General features: G+C 30.1%; 1 protein-coding gene across 1 annotated transcript in view; it reads right to left on the reverse strand.

Moving 5' to 3' along the window:
- Nucleotides 1–23,621, reverse strand: part of Orco (odorant receptor co-receptor) — a 71,488-nt gene that overhangs the window by 39,749 nt on the left and 8,118 nt on the right. The window contains exon 2 of the mRNA XM_067045915.1: nucleotides 20,226–20,332. The gene's annotated coding sequence lies outside the window, so the exon portion shown is untranslated. The remainder of the gene's footprint in view (nucleotides 1–20,225; nucleotides 20,333–23,621) is intronic.

Consider the following 23,621-nt stretch of genomic DNA (forward strand, 5'->3'; position numbering starts at 1 on the left):
TATATATATATAGAAGGACGGCGGGATAGACAATTAAAAAATCCAAACAAATATGTTGAAAGTAGAAAAGGTTAGCTATCAAGATATTGTTTCATGATTAAATATGCTAACGGAAAATGTGAATTAAGGATCTCAGAACAATAAAGAAAAATCTCTATGAAGGCATTAGTACAAGAGCCCAAGAGGAGAAAAAAGGCAGTTATCTCACCCCAATTTTTTATTACTTTAATGAAAACTATCTATAATTAATAGTCAAAATTGATGAGTCTGCCAAGTATAGGTAGGGGGAATACAAAATGGCGGCTATTTCAAAATGATAAAAAAATTAATTTTTCATTCGGAGCTCTATATCTTAAAAAGTAGGAACAGGACAAGAAAACCTAAGAGGACGTCATTTAAAGAAGAGTAAATTTTCTAGAATATGAGCCCTATCAGAGTTATTTACGTTAAATAGTTTTGGAGATATAACTTTTTAAAAGGCGACATTTCATAAAAATATTATATGGGAAGTTTTTTCAGTTGTTAATGAATTTATGTTGAAAAATTTATATCTCAAAACCCATTTGACGTACAGATATCTATTAGCACTCAAATTAAAGCTAGTATAATGAGCTATAAAGTAGTTTATGATGTTTATTTTCGTAGGAGTAATGGTTTACATGAAATTTGCTAAAATAAATTGATTTATAGTTGTTCAGACAAATTTTCATGGTTTTTGAAATGAAGTTATTCATAAATTTTATTATATTATTTTTTCAAAAATCCAACATTTTAAAAGAACAAATAGAAATTAACATTTTGTGAGTTTATTTTTTCAAATATGATAAAAACTACTACTAGAAAGATAAAAATTATTAACTATTTTATGGTAAAGTTGACTAGCTTTAATTTGAGTGCAGACACACATCAGTACGTCCAATGGTTTCTGAAATAAAGATTTCATAAATCAAACTTATTGTCCGAACAACTATAAATCAATTTATTTTAGCTAATATCATTAAACTACTATTCTTATAAAGATAAAGGTCATAAACTTCTTTATAGTCCATTAAACTAGCTTTAATTTGATTGCTAATAGACATCTGTACGTCACATAGTTCCTGAAATATATATTTCTCAAAATAAATTAACTAACTACTAATCTTTCAGCAGATTTTTTAGAAATTTTACTTTTTTAAAAAGCTATATCTTGAAAACTATTGGACGTAAATAGCTCTTATAGGGCTAATATCTGCAAATTTACTCTTCTTTAAATAATGTTCTCTTAGATTTTCTAGTGTTGTTCCTACTTTTTAAGATATAGAGCTCGAAATGAAAAATTAATGTTTTTTTTAGATTTCAAACAGTCGCCATTTTTTACTCCCCCTACATTTACTTGGCAGACTCATCGATTTTGACTAGTAATTATGCCTAGTGTTCATTAAAGTAATCAAAAATTGGGGTGAGATAACTGACTTTTTTTCTTCCCGGCTCTTGTACTATATGTCCGTATAAGCTTTGTTTAGGATATATTGACGTCCAATGATTTTCATTATTATGAAATATTTATCATTCATATTATTACACAATGTTAAAGGTTCAAAGTGACAACCTGGAGCATTTATACTCGGCATCTTTCTTCCACAGCAGGAGTGGCCGAACGGCATTGGATATGCGTTGTTGCCACGCCCTCCAGCTCTGACGCCACTGGATTTTTGTTTGTTTCTTTTTGGGGTAAAATTAATAAAAAAAGCCTATGCAAGCTCGGTCAATGACCTTAATTATTTACGAAGAAGGATAACTGAAATTTGGAAAACAATAACAAATAACTTGTTACGTTTGGCCACTGCTGCTCTGGAAGAATGATGCCGAGCCAGTCATAATGCACCAGGTTATGATTTTTAATAACATTTAATATTAATGTTAGTGTTTAAATGTTATTAATAAAGTAGTTTGAACCAATATTAATGTATTTATTATCATCGAAATAATTCACAACAATGAAAATCTCTAAAAGTAAATATCTCCTAAACGAAGCGTTAACAGATAAATCTTTATAGGAATTTTTTTTGGTAGGAAATCCTTAATTCGTATTTTCAGATAGGACGCTTAACTCTGATACATCGTGTATACTTGCTGTGGACTACTCAAACATCGCCTATCGGTTTCAAACTGAAACGTTTTTAAATACTGTTATTTTGTCTTCGATATTTTTAACAATAGTACATTAGGTTATTCATGAGGTAGTCCGTGAATATATTGTTTAGATGAGCAAATAAGGAAACCTTAGTAGTTTACATTTTTATTATAATCATACCCACCAGAAATTAATAACAAAATTTCTTTAAAATAAAGAGGCCCAGCATATTAAGAAGTAATGTTAACAACAATATTGGTTTCCTTAAAGTAAATAACATACATAATGTATTTTTGTTAATTTAATAAAAATATATATAATTGATACACTCACGATTCAACCCACAAGTTTAAATTACATAAGTTATGCTCAATATACACCGCCGAACTCCACGCGATAGTATCAGACCTCCATTTTTGCTTCTCAATAATTCAGAAAACTATTGTAATAATCTCAGATTCGTTGAGCTCTCTAAAACGTTTGAGAAACATGTACCCCGAACATCCACTCATCATAAGAATTCAATCTTTTCTTCTAAAATTATCACAACAAGGTAAATCCATTATTTTCATATGGGCTCCAAGTCACATTGGCATTGTTGGTAACGAGCTCGCAGACAAAGCTGCCAGAGAGGCACTCACGCTCCCTAAACCCCTTAAATTACAAATATTAGAAAAATGGCAGGCCAAGTGGGACGAAAGCTCTCCGAGTAAATTAAAAGAAATAAAACTATCAGTAAAACCATGGTTAACATCCTACCGCAACAGCCGTAGGGAGAAAGTTGCTCTAGCCCGCTTGAGAATTGGTCATATTCTCCTCGCGCACTCTCACCTGATCAGAAAACTGCCACCTCCTACTTGCAAATATTGTCAGTCCATTCTTACGATTAGACATATTTTTGAAGAATGTACTCACTATTTGCCAACAATAAACAGGATAGGACTGACCCCAAATTTATCAGAAGCTCTCACAGATGAGGAAGCTAAAATTACATTAGTGTTTGAATTTTTAAAAGCACGTCGCCTTCTTTATGAATTACAACTCCTCTTCGATTTTTATTTATTTATTTATTTTTATGATTTATTTTTTATTTTTATCATAGTTTTTTTACTTTTATCATGCCATAGACGTTGATGACCAGAGGGTTTTACGGCTTTAAGCGACAATCAACAACAACAACAACAACATCGTGATAAATATATTAATTTATATAGAATAAAAAATAAAATAGAAAACAAAACTAACCAAACAATGTCTATCAATACACCAAATGTCTTTGAATAAAAAAAATCAGTTAATCAATATTTTAGAAAAAATCAAAAATATATAAACTAGAAAACTACCAATATTTAGTAATACCTATATCCAATCTTAATATTAGTATTAGTTTATATAAACATATGTCAGAACTTGATTATTCTACGGAATTAATCAAGTTCTAATATATATTTTTTCAGTCATCCAGCAATGTTTGGTAGTATGTAGGAAATGTGTGGGAGTGACTACTAACTCGAGAGGCCTGTGTTCGAATCCAAGAATTATTTTCTGTTTCATTGTAGCTGTGAGTGAGACCTGTGGGTTTTAAACAAAGTTAATTATTTTTGTTTTCATCCTTAACTCTCTTAGCTGCCTTTTTCCCAGTAAATTCCTGGTCAGGTACACATCTGCTTAAAATCTCAACAATCCTTCACACTTTCACGATTTCTAACTCCATTTAAAGTAGGTTAAGTGAGTATTTTGTCAATTTCACCACCACACCTATTAGTACAAGAGCCGGGAAGAAAAAAAAGGCAGTTATCTGACCCCAATTTTTGATTACTTTAATGAAAACTAGGTATAACTACTTGTCAAACCTGATGAGTCTGCCACGTATAGGTAGGGGGAATAAAAAATGGTAGCTGTTACAAAACCTTAAAAAAACATTAATTTTTCATTCGGAGCTCTAATATCTTAAAAACAACTAGCAACACAAGAAAGTCTAAAAGAACATTATTTAAAGAAGAGTAAAATTTCTAAAATATTGGCCCTAATAGAACTATTTACGTCCAATAGTTCTCGAGATATAGCCTTTTAAAGAGCAACATTTCATAAAAATGTTGTACTGAAATATCAGAAGTTACTGAATCTATTTTGAGAAATCTATATCTCAGGAACTATGTGACGTACATATGTCTATTAGCAATCAAATTAAAGCTAGTTCAAGGTACTGTAAAGTAGTTAGTGGCCTTTACCTTCGTAGGAGCTATAGTTTTGATATTTGCTAAAATAAATTGGTTTATAGTCGTTGGAACAATAAGTTTGATTTATGAAAAACTTTATTTCAGAAACCATTGAACGTACTGATGTCTGCCAGCACTCAAATTAATTTTTATATTCTAATATTTGTTATATAGGGGAATTTGTTGATAAAATTAAATAAGGGTTGTAAAATGGAGGGGAAAGAAAAAAAAAAGGAATAAATTGAAAAGCTTGTATTTAGTTTGTAGACTGATATTAATTGTAAAACAATACTGTGGGAAAAAAAATGTTATCTTTCTATTATATTGTATCATATCAAAAAAATGTAATTTATAAATTTATTTGTTTATTTATAATTTATAAATTTATATATGTCCGATCACGGATTGATCAGTATGCTGTGTAATGTAGCAACCCGAAGTATTTGGGCAGCATGATTGAATACATTTCTTTCCCCCCCCCCCTAGTCAACTTTACCATAAAATAGTTAATAATGTTTATCTTTGTAGAAGTAGTAGTTTTTATCATATTTGACAAAATAACTCACAAAATGTTAATTTCTATTTGTTCTTTTATAATGTTGGATTTTAGAAAAAATATATCTTTGAACCCATAATAAGCACATATGTCAGCCAACACTCAAAATAAGGGAAATTTAACTTACTATAAAGTAGTTAGTGACACTTATCTTCGTAGGGGTTTTTATGATATTCACACATTAAAAACTACTACTCCTACGAAAATAAACTACTTTATGTTTCATTAAATTAGCTTTAATTTGATTGCTAATAGACATCTTTACATCACATAGTTCCTGAGATATAGATTTTTCAAAATAAATTCACTAACTGCTGATCTTTCAGTACGTTCCATACAACATTTTTATGAAATGTTGCTTTTTAAAAAGCTATATCTCGAGAACTATTGAACGTAAATATCTCTATTAGGGGTTACATTTTAGCAAATATACTCTACTTTAAATTATGCTCTCTTAGATTTTCTATTGTTGTTAGTAATTTTACAGATATAGAGCTCCTAATAAAAAATTAATTATTTTTAACGTTCAGAAACAGCCGCCATTTTTTATTCCCCCTACCTATGATTGGCAGACTCTTCAATTTTAACTAGTAATCATACATAGTTTTAAATTAAGTAATCAAAAATTGGTGTCAAATAACTGCCTTTTTTCTGCTCTTGGGCTCTTGTACTATAAGTGCCTCTGAAATTTGGCGCATTTAACAAGCCTGAAATGAATAACTTGTAGATCATCATATAAATCGTCAATCTCACTGTTTATTCTTTTTTCCTATATTAATGTCTACCCCTAAGGGATGGGGTGATTAGAAAGACAAGCAGTGTAAAAACACAATCATGGAGCAGATGAGTATATTTCAAGTGTGTCAAATTTTAATTGGACAACAGTGTAATCAAAGATTATTCAAAATGAATAAATAAAGCATACTATACATACTTTTTAGCTGAATTAATATAGAATAATAAAATACGTTTCAAAGAGCTCATACCTTTTCTTCAGGATCTACAATGTGAAATAATTTCACTTAAATATTACTTTTTAAATACATATTAGGTCTTTTTACCTCACTATTTACAACGCTATAGATATTGAACAATTTTAAATATGATGAATTATAAAAAAATATATATAAATAAAAAATAAAATAAAATAAATATATAAAAATAATAATTCTTTAGAAGAGAGACAAATAAAAGAAAAAAAAGTTAATAAGTAAACCCATGACGTTCATAAATTTAATAAAATAAATAACTGACTTTTAATGAGGGGAGAGAGAAATATAAAAAAAAGTCGAATAGAAAAAATTGAGGTAATGACTATAATCGAAAAAGATAAATATGGAATTTATAACAGGATGTCCTGCAGCAGACTGGGCTTTAGTCTTCAGGATGAGGTTGGGTCTCCCAAGTTGTAAGTTACTGGACCTTATAACCTTACCGGTAGTTAACTACTAGACTTGGTAAAATTCACATATTGCAATTTGTTGATATAGCGACGTACTCCGCTGATGTGGACACGGGGCATAAGACATGCATCGGAACTGTTCTATACATTGTTTTGCGACACTGTCCCTAGGTGTATTATAAGCTTTTTTTTTTTATTTTAATAATATATTTATTGATATTTACAACTGTATACACATATATACAACAAGTAAATTTGCTGTAGGTGACATAGTGACATGATACAAACATGTGGAGAATCTATCCACTGATAGAACTCCAATAACATTTCTAGAGGAGAAGATCTCGAGGCCATCTTCTTTTCAGACGCCTAGGAGGATTATTAGGTAATGAAGGAGAAGCCAGGTTAGAAACAAGTGGATTTGGGTGTTTGAGAAGTTTATTATGGAAGGAAAGTTCTGGTTCTGGCCAAATCGGCAACATATGGAACATTGAGGTCCTGATGGATGACTTGATTTGTGACAAAGTAAGGATCATTAAGGATTTTACGAAGGATTTACTTTGTATAAGGAGTATTCCTCCAGAATAAGTATACGGAATCTGGATATACATTATATGATTCAACCAGGTGTAATAACTTCATTTTAAGTTGAGGGAGTCGGCATATTATAAGTACATTAATTGATATCAAGTTCTGAAAGCTTCGTAATAAGAAGCCAAGCGAAAATTGACATCAGCTAAAATATATATTCCAGTAATTAGCAACTAACCACTACGAGATTTGGCCGTTTAGTTCCGATTAATTTATCAGTGATCGGTTTCCCTTAAATGAGCTTCAATTTTGTATTGAAGGGCAGAGATTAGGCAGGCACTAATTAAGCAATGATTAATATCATAGAACACAATACCGCTAATTTTACTTATCTCACTTTAATTGACTCCTGCACTGACCAAACGGTAATTTCAGGATTTTTATCGTAAGATTATTCTGTTCGTTCATGCATTGATGTCTATAGGATGCTAGGATAGTTACTGATTATAATTATATAGAAAATAAAAGATACTATAGTTGTAATTATATTAAAGGTTTGTCAGAAGGGATAAAAAGGTCTTTTAAGGATTATGATATGGAAGAAATTTCATTATATTTCAAACCAAACAATAAAATTAAAAAAAATAAAAATCATTACAGTAGAACAAAGGGCCCAATAGATAGTAAATATCAATCTGGATTGGTATATAAAATTCCATGCTTTAACTGTCCAGCCATATAATATTGGTGAAACTAAACAATACATAAAAGATAGGATTTATCAACATGGGAATGACATAAAAAATATGAAAAAGGATCCAAAGAACAGCATCAGTAGAACATGTTCAAAATAAACATGATTTTGATTTTGAAAATGTCAAAGTCATTCATAACGAAAATAATAATTTTAGAAGAAAAATATTAGAATCAATGTACACTTCAGAAAATATAAATTATACAGTAAATTTCAAATCAGATTCTAAAGGACTAAACCACCATTATTCTGAAATTTCAAGTAAAATAAATATGTAATTATTAGAAAAAAGGTTGGCTAATAGATAAATGTTCAAATCCTTGAATTGTATAGATGTATATATAGACATATAAAAGCATGTATAGGTGAGTGCATATGTGAAAAAATAAAAAAGAGAGGAGGGTATATGAATGTAAAAAATTACATATATAATAAAAATACAGCAGTTATGGATTTAAGAAATGATAAGTTATAAGCAAATAAATTAAAATTGAATATTAATTAAATTGTATTAAATGTAAAAAAAAAATATTTTTAATGATAAGGTGATAACAGAGTCCTAACCTGTTGAAGGTAGGTTCTGATATAAATGATGTTTGTAAGTGGAAAAAAGAGAAGATTATCTATGTTAAAAAGTTTTAGATTTAAAATATAAAAAGTTATGTAAGTAAATAATCAATTTAAAAACATTATTTGAAACTGTTATGATATTATTTTAATATTTAATTTATTTTAAAAATATGACATGGGCAATTAGCCTACAGAAAATAATTTAAAGAACATGACATCAATATTTAAGCTATAGCCAAAAATATTAGTATATTGTTAAGGAAACAATGTAATTAATATAAAAACAAAAATTTTTAAAGGTTGTCTCCTTGAAAATGGCCTGAGGGCCGAAACGTTGGAAAGTTTCTGAAAATAAAAGTTGAGAGTATATTTGTATCAAAATCCTGTGTGTTAATAATGAAACATAAAAGACAAAATAGAAAAAAAATGAAAAACAGAACGTAATGTATATAAGATTAATTGGCATAATTTTGAAGGGGGTACATATTGTAGAAACTTCAAAACAATTAAAAACTAGAATTGAGCATCACAAAAGGAATTGCACCTGCCTTATATTATAGACAATAGCAATAGGGATCATGGAGCTCATTTACAACACATTTATTAATAAACGAAATGATAATAAAATATGAAAAAGAAGAAAAAATATATAACATAAAAAATAAATAATACTAATAAAAAAATTAAATTAAACTTAAAGTATAACAATATCTTGAAAACAATCGTACACATTTACATTCAGCCTGGGGAACTCCAAAACGAGCTTTTCCTCCAGTTATAAAGGAAATACCGTGATTCCGCAGATCCCGGCACTTCTCTCTCATCCGCGTCACTGGTATTCTGTGTCAATAAGTTCTTAAAAGGTTCAACGAATTCCTATAGAGGACTTTCCTATAGAGGATATATTAATTAGTCATGTTATATTTTTATAATTGCAAATACAGAATATTATTTGGTACACATGGATATGGCTGCTTACAGGACATAGTCCAAAATACCTATTTGGACATGATTGACTTTGAGCCTTTTTGGGTAATTATACAACTATAATTATTATTTTGGTATTATACAACCCGGTCTTGACTGGTTCATAGAAGATCAACGAACTTTACAAAGCTGCAAAACTTACATGGCGGGAAAGTCTATATATCTTCTGTTATTGAGCTCAAGAACTTTCGGAACACCTTATACTTAGTATTACTTTGCGAAACCTAATTCATTCAAAGGATCCATTATACTGATAGGCGTGACTGCGTTGGGAAAGATAACTCTTTTTCAGGCTAGTAACTCATCTTACATTTTCAAAATGGTTTCCTCCTGAAATATCTCACTTAATCGGTTTTAACATAAAATTATATCGCTCCACACAGGATCTGAACGGCTTACATGGCCTTACTCATATCCTACTTACGTCATTGAATTAATTTTGGCAAATATTTTGGCAGCTCCTTCGAAGATCAATGCCATCAACTATAGTACATTACATTAACTAGCTAGGGGGTAATAGGAATTTGTATATCTAATAATTCCTGAAGTATAGTTTTTTCGTACACTAAATGTTTTTTCTCCTAACAACAAAAAATCGATATTTTTCGAATGTATTTAGACGAAAATCCTAGAAACTCCAACTCCTGATACAACTCTTAAATTAAGAGGTAATAGACATATAATATTAGTAATATTCATAAAATATTAGTTTTTCGTTATTTGAAGAAAAAAAAAACTTGCGTTTTGAAAAACTGTATCTCGGAAAGTATTGAACGTAAACAGCTCATACTTTAACAAATTCACTCTACTTTTAATGATAAGTATTTTTTTTAGTGCCGTTTTTAGTTTTAAACATATGAAACTCGGAATGAGATGTAATTGCTTTATAATTTTTTGAAAACTTTATTCATCTCAACTGTGGTCGACAGATTCATAAATTTTTATTCGAAACTATTTATAGTTTTCATTATAGTAATCGAAAATTGGGTTGAAATAACTGACTTTTTTTTCCACCAGACTCATGTACTTAATGTAAGTTAGAGCTACTGCCCCTTCGATAGCCGTTGATGCAAAGTTTGCATTGCTGAAAAAGATAGCGGGTTTGCTCCCATTAGAATTGAAGGGTGAAATAATCCTTGGACTATATGGAATTAGGAGCTTCGATGGGGGCAGCCTAGTCTTTGCTAATATATGTATTGCTAGTTTTAAATGAACTATAAACTAGTTCATAGTTAGCCCTATACTAGCAGTCCTGTTTATAGTTTTTTTTTTTTTTTTTAATACTTTTTATTTATTGATAGATATTACAATCTGCCCCACAGTTGTGGGCAATAAGTAATAGTGATGAATGATCACATTTATACTAAAATAAAATTAAAATAAATAAATGAATGAAAAAAAAACTCTCTTAAAATATATGCAAACAGAAGGATAAACAAAATGAACATAATCAAACTGTGTGTATAAATAAATAAAATAACATAATGATAAAATAATATAATCTCTAGTCTCATTTACACTCTTATGTACAATATTTACACAATCGACCTGAGAATTCCTGAGCACACTCTATCCCCCCCCCCACGTGTGAGGGGTAGAGCAGAGCTCAAAAGATCCCAGCACATCCCTCTCGCCGCATCACTGGCAGTGAGCCCAGTGGAGGCTGAGCAAGTGCGCTAAAGCCGCAAACACTCAACTTGAGTGGAGAATCTGACCATTGCCAGAACGCCAATTATCCATTTTTATTTTACAATAAAGTCTCTTGGGCACTGCCGTTTCAACCTTCTAGGTGGGCTGTAGAGACGGGTGGAGCTAGACATGGTTTGAACCAAAGGATTAGGATGGTTGGAAAGGTTTATATAGAATTTTGAGAATTTGGTTGGTATGAGGTCATGGACAAGAGGGATGTGTAGGTCATGGTGTAGTGTTGTTTATAGTTAGCACGATTATTTATAAATCACAAATGGATGATTTCAACATATTCAAATGAAAATTAGGAAAACTGGATCAACAATTAAATAAAACTTATTTCACCGTTAGTTAATTCGATAAAATTAAAAATGGCAAAGGACGAAATTTCTATTATATGTTTTGCAACTTTATTTAATTCTTTAACAGTTTTGCAAATTTATTGTTTCCAAAACTATCGATTTTTTTTTTTTTTTTTTTTTAAGGAAAAGTAATGCTCATAAAGGCAGCACAGACTCTTGTATTTTTATATTTAATTAACTATCGACTTATCGATCACCAAAACCTTGAGGAACAAGGGAAGGAGAGACTAAATGCTACCTACCATGCATGACTAAGTCGGGCTGTATATTAAATAGAGTTTTTAAGCAAATGGCACAACCAGGCAATTGTATGAATAGAACATCTCTTCCCAGAGGGCCACCTCGTTCCCCGTGAATAAAAAAACGATCACTAGTAGGAAAAATGAAATTTTTTGTCGTTTAAAAACCGGCTGGAATCGATCCGAGGCATAGTATAGTAGGTACCGTAGGATAAAATTCAGCCTCTGAAATAATAATAGTTATGCTCAGTGAAGATTTCATGAAGTTTCATGCTAAAGCTGCCAATTACATGTGGGTTATGTTTGTCAGGTTCAATTATAGTTAATCAAATATGCATCCATGTCGATTTATTTATTTTTCCGGCGACAATTCGATCTATATTGTAGTAGGTCAAAGTCAGGGCATGGTCATTTACGATATGGGTCAAAAAAAATAAAAAGGGCTCAAAATTCCGGACTAGTATATATTAAAGATCACTCGATTACCTATCAATGTTAAATACATTAAAATCCATTAGTAAAAACATTAAAAATTTTATGTTTGTATGATTCTTCAACCGCTATGTCCCAAGAGCACTATGTAATAAGGATCGAAATCATAAAACGTGGCATAAGCGAAATCATGGATTTTGGCCTATAAATAAAAAACTAAGTATTTTTCGAAGGTAGGCGATCTACACAAAAATTATGGAAGAAAACTTTTCTATTTAATGGGTAAATTTTATTTAAATTTCGACCAACATGAGACGCTGCAAGAATGCGTTCAAGGAAAATCAAATTTCTTTTCTTCTCTAACAAATCAAAAAAAAAAAATGCAGTTTGCGCATCACTCAACGTTTTCTTGTCACCTATATATGTCCCAATTTTTCTTTTAAAAAATCTTAGGACTAGAGATGGTGAAAATTATAAACAAAATATTCCCATTTTTCTGTTGCTATAGAAATTCTTATTTCATAGCTACTCGAAGTGGGGATAATAAATATGAATTCTGTTTCTGCCACAATTTAACAAAAGAACTCAACAAAATGGGAAAAGATTAGAGTCTCGGCTTTTCCTGCTCAATCAAATTTTGTTTTGCCTTTTCTGTCCTTTAGCTATTCATAAAATTACTTAATATTTTGAATTCACCCATAATTTATTATTGCTAACAATGAGAACTGTTTATTTTTTTCAGATTAACAAAAATAAAGGTGCTTTCGACGAAGATTTTTTTAAAATTCGTCATTTAAGCCCTCTCAGACTATCTCAACGAGGATAAGACCTGGCTGATATTCAAGACTATTTAATTTTTCATTGACATGCCGAGTTTGATCAAAATCGTTAGTCTTTTGGATAAATTCGAAAAATATGTGAAATCAATTATATAAATTGGAACTTCCCGTGGTCGAATTTAACAAAAAAAGTTTCCCCGGCATTCACCTGTCCTAAATATGTAATTTAAATTTCGTATAACTTTTCGTTTTTGAGCTAGGCTGTAGACACGCACAGACCGTTTTGCAAGCTGTGTTTATTTAGATTCAGTGGACCCCAAAACGCGCATTTCTGCCGAAAACTCAAATTCAAAATTTTTCACGATCGTAATAGTCCCCCTTACAATATATTTACGACTAAATTTACGGGACAAGAAAATTTTGAAATATAACCGCATTCAGAAAGCTACCTTTCGTATTAATACGTTTCTTTCGAAAAAACTTGAGGGAATTTGATACAATTGACATCTGGTAATCAACCCGTATAATCTCCGACCAATTTTATCAACCCGAAGATATCAAAATCATACTATCGGCAGTTGGTGTTTTGTCTGTTTTATGGATTTTACAATACACCGACTAATAGGCACGGAACCAAATTTATTCCTCTATGTCTAAAACTTAAAATTATAGAATATATTTTCTATTCTATGGACAACAATTTTATCTTTCTCTGCATCAACCTTCCCTATCTTCGGCAGTAACTTTTTTCTTTCCTAGAAAATCCTGGTAAAAAAAATCGAACCTGAAGAATCGGTTCAAATGAAGGGCCTTCACTCCCTTCGCCTTGCAAGAAATTATAGATATACCTGATATCGTCTAATACTAGACATCCTTAACTTTCTTGATAGGCAGTAAAGCAGAATTATAATAAAACTTTTTAAAAATTTATTATTTTATACTTCAATTATTATTACTTCGGAAAACTGTTATTTCAAAACACTCCATAACCGACATATTAACTTTGACTTATATACAGTATTCATTATCTAAAATTAATTATTTTATTTTAAATTTCTATAACGTAAATATCACATAGTAAAACATCATATTTTTTAATAATATTTTGGAGGAAAACGGGCCTATCAATTATATTGTTTCATTGTTACGCATATAATATCGATTTCGGCAATAAATAATATCCATAGAGGATATTCAAGTCTAGGTCACTACTGTGAATAAGGGCTAAAATTAATGTTTTTACTTTATTACCAAATTCAAGAGTAATACGATGGCTCTAAAAAAATAATAATAATAAAAAAAATTTAAGAAAGGAGAGAAAATTGTAGCCAAAAATAAAGCTATTTTTTTTTTTTTATGGCCGACGATTTAGTAACGTTATAGGCTTTCAAAATGATGAAAGGAATACAAAACTCCAAAATGACTTAAGTACTGGATTTGACAGATTATATTAGAAAAATCATTAATGTGTTATTACCATCAATTAGATAAATATTTAAGAAAGATTAAGGACAGTGAATAGAAAAAGGTATGGTAACCTATATAGGTTAGATATCTAGAGTAATGTCCTAATTATCAGAAGAATCAGTTATTTAATTCCAATTTTGTATTAATATAATAAAAACTATGAAAAAAAATTAATGACTATGCCAAATATAGTTAGGGGGAATAGAAAATTATTGCTTTTGTAACAGCATGCGTTAAAAAAAAAAATTCATTCGGAGCACCATATCTTTAAAACTACCTACAACATTAAAAACCTAATAGAACATAATTTAAAGAAAACTAAATTTGCAAGAATAAGAGCACTGATATAATGTAGTTTATGACATTTGTCTTCGTTGGAGTTCTAGTTTTCATGATATTTGCCAAAATCAATTCAGAAATTGTTGATTTCGAGTTGTTCGGACAAAACGTCTGGCTTACGATAAACTATATCTCGGGTACCATTAGACGTACAGATGAACAACTCTAATATTAAAGCTAGTTTATAACGTTTATCTTTGTAGGGGTAGTAGTTTTTATGGTATTTGCAGGTGAATATGAATGTTACATATAAAATTTTGTCCGACCAACTAGAAATCAATTTTTGTTTAGCAAATATCATGAGTATCTACATTAAATAATATGACTATCCCCTATGAAGATAATTGTCATAAACTACTTTATGGTATATTAAACTAGTTTTAATTTGAGTGCTGGAAGACTTGTATACGTCTAATAGTTCCTGGGATATAGTTTTTCAAAACTTCTAAAAATCAACATTTTGTAAATATATTCTGGTAAAAATCATTAAAACTACTATTCCTACGAAGATCTGTCTAATGATACCTTAGATATAGTTTTCACGATATAAAGTCACTAATTACTGATTTTTCATGAAATATTGATTTTTAAAATACTATAAGTATCTCGGGTACTATTGAACTTAAACAGATCTGTAAGAGCTCATATTTTAGCAAATTTACTCCACTGTAATGTTCTTTTTGGTTTTCAAGCGTTTTAAGGATATAGAGCTCCGAATGAATTTTTTTTTTTAAGTTTTGAAACAGCCACCATTTTTTATTCCCCCTAGCTCTATAATTTTTACTAGAAATTATATATAATTTTCATTAATGTAATAAACAATTTGGGTGAAATAACTACCTTTTTTCTAACGGGCTCATGTACTGTTAGATCTGCTGCCCCTTCAATGCCGTTGATGCAAGATTTGCATTGCTGAACAAAATAGCGGGTTTGCTGCAATTGTAAATGAAGGGTGACATAATATTTTCCGTGGGCTCTTGTAAGCCGAGTCTTTGTAATTGTATACTGAGAGTTTTAAATGAAGTTGTTCTGTTTATTATTAGTACGATTTATAAATCACTAATTTGTGATTGTAACATATTCCAATGAAAATCTGATTCAGAAAATTAAGAAAACTGGGACTGGATTAAATAAAACTTCACCATTGGTTAATTCGATAAAATTAAAAATGTAGGATGTTCTTTTAAACATTTTTTTTTTTTTTACCGATTTTATATTTGTTTATATAAACTACATAGTATAATTTCATCAGAAGAGAATAATTTTTTAATTGATTTATTTTTTCCTATTTTTTTTGTTATTTTTAATTGAAAATCAGAATTATTTCATTTTGTTTACAGATTTTCTATTTATTTATACTGTAGATTAAATATGAATTATGTTATTTTTATTTTTAATTAATTGCTAGATTCTTTTCTTATAATTGTTCATGTGTGTTATTTTTAATGGACACTGTCCTACAACAGAATTGGTTTTCTATTCTATTCTATACAATAATTAAATACTGTTAAAAAGAAGAATTACTTAAATTATTGGAATTACTTTAAAAAATATATATACACGGAAAAAAAGGAATGTAGGACAAAACAACATTGAAAATACATGAAAGTAAGGAAGAGAACAACTTATATAAGATTATCTCTAAAGCCAATACACTCAAATGAAATGTAACAATAACTAAATATGGGCTGTTTGTATATTCCAATTATTGTGTATTGGGCTGATAAAGTTTTAAAGACTAGGAACAACAATATATAGATATAATAAGATAACTGGATTAACTCAAAACAGTAGAAGGAGTAAATATTGACTTACGTATGAATAAGATTTATAGGATTACAGCCGTTGTAATGATTTGGACCGAGGATTACTTCATCACTTCATGGATAATGTTACTCCAACGACGTCAAAAGTTTTGTCTTGTTGAACGTGGCATAACAGTGGTAGTAAAAGAGCGGAGGGATAAAGAGGAGTATATCTTGCGATTATTTGGTTCCATGTTCTTAGAAATAATAATTATAAGTTATCTGACATCTTCTTCTTACTTCTATAATTATCCGTTTAACAATACGTCAGTCCATTGAACAAGGAATTCGCAGGAAAAAAAGTATTTAAAATTATCCTTTATGTTTTTGTGGTATTGAATAAGATTCTGGAATTTGCTTCTTCGTATCTACTAATTTTAGAAAATGCAAAAAATGCCTCTTTTTTCAGATTTTCTCACATGCCGAACAATATATCCTTCTCTTTCCAACAATATAGCTGCCCTTTAGTTTCAATGCTACTTTCCTTTTAATATTCGTTATAATAAAATAGATATCATGCTACACATTGTTTATATTATTATATGTAATATAATAATATATTTACTATACGTTTTATTCTTCTTTATATTTTATATTGTATTCTTATTTTTAATCACGCTAACTCCATACTTATTAGGAATTCGTTAGCTTGTCATTATTAATTTATTATTTGTAAATTCGTATCATTATTATACAGTTCATAAGTTCTTTCAATTACTTTTTTTTTAATACTTTATTTTTATTTTAGTATTTTGTATTTAGTTGTATTTTTTAAAATTTTAATTATTAGTTTTATCACTACAAATTAATTTATATTGTACAGTTCTAGCTTATAAATCGTAGTAGCCTCCGTAGAAGCTTAATAATTAAAAGTGTAACTAAATCAAATTTTATTTATGTTTATCATTATTATATGTTATTTTGGTACCGACCTATAAATGTTGTCATCTGATCGGGCCATATTGGATGTAATTTTTTTAATACGTACATAAATAATATATATATTGACTATACAAGAAAACAATCTATATACAAAATTAAAGATCAGAAAATTTCTTTAGGTTTTATTAAATCAAAATATATTAATAAAAATTATATCAGTTTAGTTTAGTAAAAAAAAAATACAAAATTACACAGATTAGTTTAAATTACATCAGTTACAAGAGCGCCATCGAATATTAAAAGTTCCTATAAGATGATTCATCTATGAATTTCCAATTTTTTTTATATATATTAAAAAAATAACTAAGTTCATTTATGTAATTATTACAATTATTTAGACTTTAAGTATATATATTTTTTAAATATTTATTTATTGCTATTTACAACTGTGCATTATACTTTTAGTAAATCTGATCTCGGTTAAATTGGAATGTTACAGGCGTGTAGAGAAACTACCCATTGGCAGCACTCCAATGACTTTTTACATTAGCAGGTCTCGTGGCCATCTTCTTTTCAGGCGCCTCGGAGGATTGTCAGGAATGGAAGAGGATGCAAGGTTAGAAACTAGGTGGTTTAGTGGAGCCCCAAAGCTCAACTCCATATGTCCAGATTGGCCTTATTACAGTCATGTAGATCAGTCTTTTGTAATGTGTTGGAAGTTTATATTCTTGGTTTATATTATAGGAAGTTCCAGTAAGTGCTGTAATAGTCGAAATCGACGAGCAGTTTCCTGTTTTTTTCAGTCTTGTGTGAGGATTTCAGTTTAATCGTTTGTCCAAATGTAGCGGATCTGTTCGACATGGTTAAGAGTAACATTATCAAATGAAACTGTAGAGCAGTCAGTAGGTTTACGGCGAAGGGTAAAGGTCATTTGATTTAAGTATATTAAAACCCGTTTATTCGTTTTGGTCGGGACTTATCGCCGATTTGTATAAAATATTTAAAATTAATTAATTAAACTCATATATTAGATATATATTAGAATGAAATATAAAACTTACTATGTAGGCAATGTGTGTATTAATATATAATGGATAAATTTATCAGACAAAATTTAAATAATTTAAAAATTACTTCTTAAGATGGGTGATTCAATTAAGGCGTACAAAAAATCTTTAGTAATTGTTTTTAATAGTTAGCATTCACAAATTAGTTATCATAGTTAGCAGTCATTTTTTTATATCTTAGGCTGTCTAGACACGGAGCTTCGTAAAGAAAACAACTGTTCAACCGATTAATTACAAGCCGGTTATAGATATAACCAATCGTCGACGTGGTTCCGCACACGAGGCTTCCCAAAAGTGATTCAAATTAATAATTTGCTATCTGTCATGGAAGAAAATACATCAAAAGGGATTAACATGGAGAGTGATTGTAGTCGAAGAAACTGAGTATTTAGTTTTTGTTTTAAAAAATAACTTAAAAATTACTGTATTGTGATTTTTTATTTGTTTTATTCTGAATTAATGATTTTTTTAATATTATTTGTCATTCTAAGACTCTAAAGCCGACCTAATATTTTTGTTGTTTTATTCTAAAGGGATGTTCCAAGATAAATAAAGAATTTATTATTACAGAAGCGAGAACCAATAATAATTTGAGTGCAATGAGGTTCCTATTTAAAAATACTTCCTTAACTGAAAAAACAACGGTCTACTCGCATAGGATTCAATCAGCTGATCTTACCCTCCGTCAACTGATACCGCACTCTATCAGCTGATCTTACCCTCCGCCAACTGATATCGCACTCCATCAGCTGATATGGTTCTCCGTCAGCTCATATCGCATTCCATCAGCTGATCTTACCCTCCGTCAACTGATATCGCACTCCATCAGCTGATATGGTTCTCCGTCAGCTCATATCGCATTCCATCAGCTGATCTTACCCTCCGTCAACTGATATCGCACTCCATCAGCTGATATGGTTCTCCGTCAGCTCATATCGCATTCCACCTGACCGTAACTCTCCTGGGTCCACCTCATTAAGTGGATAGATACCCTAAACTGGGGAAAAATCTTACAAACCAATATTTCCTTATAAAGTACTACACCCTTGACCCGTCAAGGATTGATGCGGTACATATTTAATTTTTTTATAGTACATTTTACTTTCACTTACTATACATGGTATATGTAGTATATATATACCTATACCCAAAAATGGCGTATATAGTAAGGGAAAATATTGTAATCGTGAAAAATTTCGAATTCGAGTTTTCAACGGAAATATACGTTTGGGGTCATCTGAGTTCAAATAACCATGTGACACAAAATGGTCTAGCTCAAAATCAAAACGAAGTACGAAACTCAAATTACATATATAAGGCATCTATATCATTGGGATGTCACGGCAACATTTTCGTTAAAATCGACTGGCCAAAAGTTCCAATTTATAAAATAGATTTTTCATATTTTTTTTCGATTTTCTCTAAAACAACTAATTAAATTCAGAATGTCAAAGTACGATTAAATGGTTTTTAATACTAGATAGCTCTTACATTCATTAAAATAGTCTCACCGGGCTAATAATAAGAATAAAAAAAATGGAAAAATAATAATATTAAAGAATTTTATGAATAACTAAAGGAGAAAAATGGAAAAATAGAAACATCCGATTCGAACGAAAAAATTCGAGACCTCCAGATTTTCTACGATTGCATTACGGCTCAGTTATTTTTTGTTAAACTATTGTACTATTGGTAGAAATTTCAAATAACATTTATTCGTTATTCCCACGTTGAGAAACCCTAAAGTATTAATTTTTATAGCAATCGAAAAACAAAAGTATTTTGTTCATAATTTTCGCCTTCTCAGTTTAGATTTTTTTTTTAATCACAAAAATATATATTGCTTCATCACGATCCAATCAATCTACACAATACATAGGAGCTTATGAAGGGAGGTAAGTGAAAGTTTTGTGATGATCGCACTGCACCAGCTTTACTCTATAATATAGGGAAGACAATGAATAATTTATGGTTAAATAGTGGGTTAGTAACCAGCAGCGCCGTATAATAAACATATGATCGTACTTACCGTGGAGTGGTTAGTGATTCAAGTCAATGGTCAGTTTTTTCTGAACAATCTTAGGCTTCTACAGCATTCACCTCAAATTAAAAAGGATTGATTCGGACCTCTCAATCCTGTAAGAGAAAATCATTTATTAAAAAATAATAATGGTCTACATGGATAGGTTTACATTGTATCATCCTTATTTCTATTATATTTTTTTTACTTTTTTAAAAATTTTTAATGTATCTTTATTGAAATCTACAACTGTACATAATAATACATTCAGTAAATTTGATGTAGGTTTATAGTGGAGTGATACAGGTGTGTAGAGAAACTACCCATTGGTAGCATTCTAATGAAGTTTTTACATTAGCAGGTCTCGTGGCCGTCTTCTTTTCAGGCGCCTCGGAGGATTGTCAGGAATGGAAGAGGATGCAAGGTTAGAAACTAGGGGGTTTGAGTGGTTAGGTAGTTTATAATGGAAGGAGTGATATCTGGTTCGGGCTAGATCGGTTACATAGAGAACATTAAAGTCTTTATGTATGATTTTATTTGTGACAAAGTAAGGAGCATTCAGGATTTTGTAAGGATTGGAAACGAGAGGAATTCGATGGTTTAGTGGAGCCCCAAAGCTCAACTCCGTATGTCCAGATTGGCCTTATTACAGTCATGTAGATCAATTTTATAATGAATTTTCCAATATAGACCGTTTTTCTAATAAGTGTTGTAATAGTCGGAATAGACGTGCAGTTTCCTGTCTTTTCAGTTTGGTGTGAGGATTCCAGGACAGTAGTTTGTCCAGTAAAGCGTTCTCGGGTGCCAGACTCGATCTACACCAAGAAAGACTCCAGCACAGTACATTCTTGTATTTAAAATTTAAAATATCATAGCAGTCATACTGAGTTGGGAATAATTTACAAGTAAGCGTCAATTTAGAGTAGTGAAATGATAACCTACGGTCGGTTATATCGATCGTAAAAGTAAAGTTTTCGTATGAATTAAAAACGAATTGTCCCAGTTAATTGTTCCTTCGTTGCGGCCCAATTGATCAATACCACCATCTTTATTTAATGGTACACGCCACGGAGCAGAGCGACCATAAAACATTACCCAGTCACATTAGCAACTTTTAATTGAATTAGTGTACAAATCTTTTTTTTTTTATAACTTTGTATGAATTTTCTTTTTACTTTCGCCTATCAATATTTTTCTAAAAAATCTGAAAACTTGGAAAATATCTCTATTTTTTATAATTTGAACAAAAAACAGGTTAGCGTTCAATGCGAAAATAATTTGAATTATTTTACTTTATTCAGTATTTGTTATAACAACAATAATCGGAATTAGAATAAGTAATGAAATTTTTATATTTATTTCATATTTATTAATTATGTGCTTTATTTATATAAATATTTTTTAGATTTTTATCTAATTTTATATATATTTTATAATTTTATAATTTTGTAAATCTGCTACTACTCTAGATCTTGATTAATTTGTTGTTATTAGATTATGTATAGAGAGAGCATTTAATTCAAACAGTAAACCCATATACCAGGGACGAGAAGGTCGTGCGGGTTTGGGCGCGGGTCCCAGTGCGCTCGGTTCGGAACGTTGTGGGTTCGATTCCCACCTGTGGCAGTTAACATTCATTTTTCGGCGATCCTGAGTAATCTTGACACTCTCACCTCGGTTAGTACGCGGGGGCAACCTAGGTAGCCGCCAGGGGTTGGCAAAAAGGACAACTAGGCCCACTTGCCGGACTTGTACCCTCCACCAAATACCAGTACCAGTACCAGTAAACCCATACACCGACTTTTCAGTTTCAATCTACTAAAACCTGAAATATATATAGTATTTAGATATTTAATAACTAAACCGTGCCTTGCGACCTACAAAATATATTGAACATTAACAATGAAGTTAAATTAAATAGACACTATGTTTACATTGTGACAGTATGTTATAAGTTTGACTCTGAAAATTTCATGTAAGTAATTTTCGAAGCCCAATTAATAATTGTTCTTACATTATATTTAAAATAATTCTGATTATTATTAAGTTTAATATTATAGAGTAAAGCATATTACGTTAATATGTTTGTATTATACAGTCTGTTTTACCTTTTTGTTTATTGTTTCTGTAATGGAGCACCAGACAGGTTTTATTATAAAACTGTGTATTTTACGTAATGAAATTTATGTTAGACTTTGTCTTTCACGAGTAATATTCTATTCTACTTTATTGTTATTAGATTGTAATATGTTTACTTGAACATTGGTATTTTTATTATGAGATTGGTTTCAGTTCATATCAATTAATAAACAATATCTTAATTGAATTCATAAAAGGTTTATAGGAGTTATGAAGGGGAGAAAATGGAAGCTAGGAAGGGTTGTAATGCATTAAGTAAAATAAAAACATTTTTTGCGATATATTTAAATATTTATCGAGTTTATTATGTTATAAAATTATATTTATATATATATTTATTTTTATTTCTTTTGCTGAAAATTTAGTAAAAACTCCTGGACTAAAGTACCGCGTCAATTGAACTATTACCTCTAAAATTTTGCCACAATCACTATCAAATTCAGATAAACATATATTTATTTTAAAATAATCAGGTATAATAAATTGTTTAAAAAAGACGTTGTAGACTTTATTTACAGCTTCTTTTCGACCGCGTCTCTCAAAGTAGATACTCCTAGGACTCTTGGTATCATTTCATTCCAGACTTGGTATCTCCTTTTTTGAGGTGTCACTCCACGAAGATAATAATAATAATAATCTTTATTTATTCTGGGATTGATCCCTTTAGAATAATAAACAGGCGTTAGAATTAGGCTTTAAAGCCTTAGAGTAAAGTACGAAATAAAAATGAAATTATAAATCGCCATAAAATGTAATAAAACAGTGAATTCGAAAAGATAAAAATGAACCACAATAATTAACAAAGAATATAAAATAAAAATAGAACAAATAATATAAAAACTATATGTCATATCATAAAACATAAGATGATAACTTATGATATAACTTCTGATAATAGATAAAAGGAGAAAAAAATGATAAAAAATCAAATACGATTAAATTAAAAGCAATAAATGGAAAGGTACAATTCCTGCTAATATACATATATACAAGTACAAGTATATAACGAAAAGCTGAAGCATTAAATGCAGAAAATTTATAAACCTTGTCAATTGTTATTCTTCCGGAATTGGGTGGACAGAAGTTAGTTGAAGATACGGGATTTGAAGTTTGGAAGGGTATTAGAACTACGAATGAAGGATGGAATAGAATTTCATAGGGAAGAGGAGCAGATGAGGAAAGATCTACCAAAGGCTGCAATTCGATGGGCAGTTACATATAAGTCTGAAAGCCGTGAGCGGGTATTGCGGGAATGCACTGAGGATT

The sequence above is a fragment of the Halyomorpha halys genome, unplaced genomic scaffold (genome assembly GCF_000696795.3).
Source record: "Halyomorpha halys isolate HHAL.00 unplaced genomic scaffold, Hhal_1.1 Scaffold447.1, whole genome shotgun sequence".
NCBI classification, from domain to species: domain Eukaryota; kingdom Metazoa; phylum Arthropoda; class Insecta; order Hemiptera; family Pentatomidae; genus Halyomorpha; species Halyomorpha halys.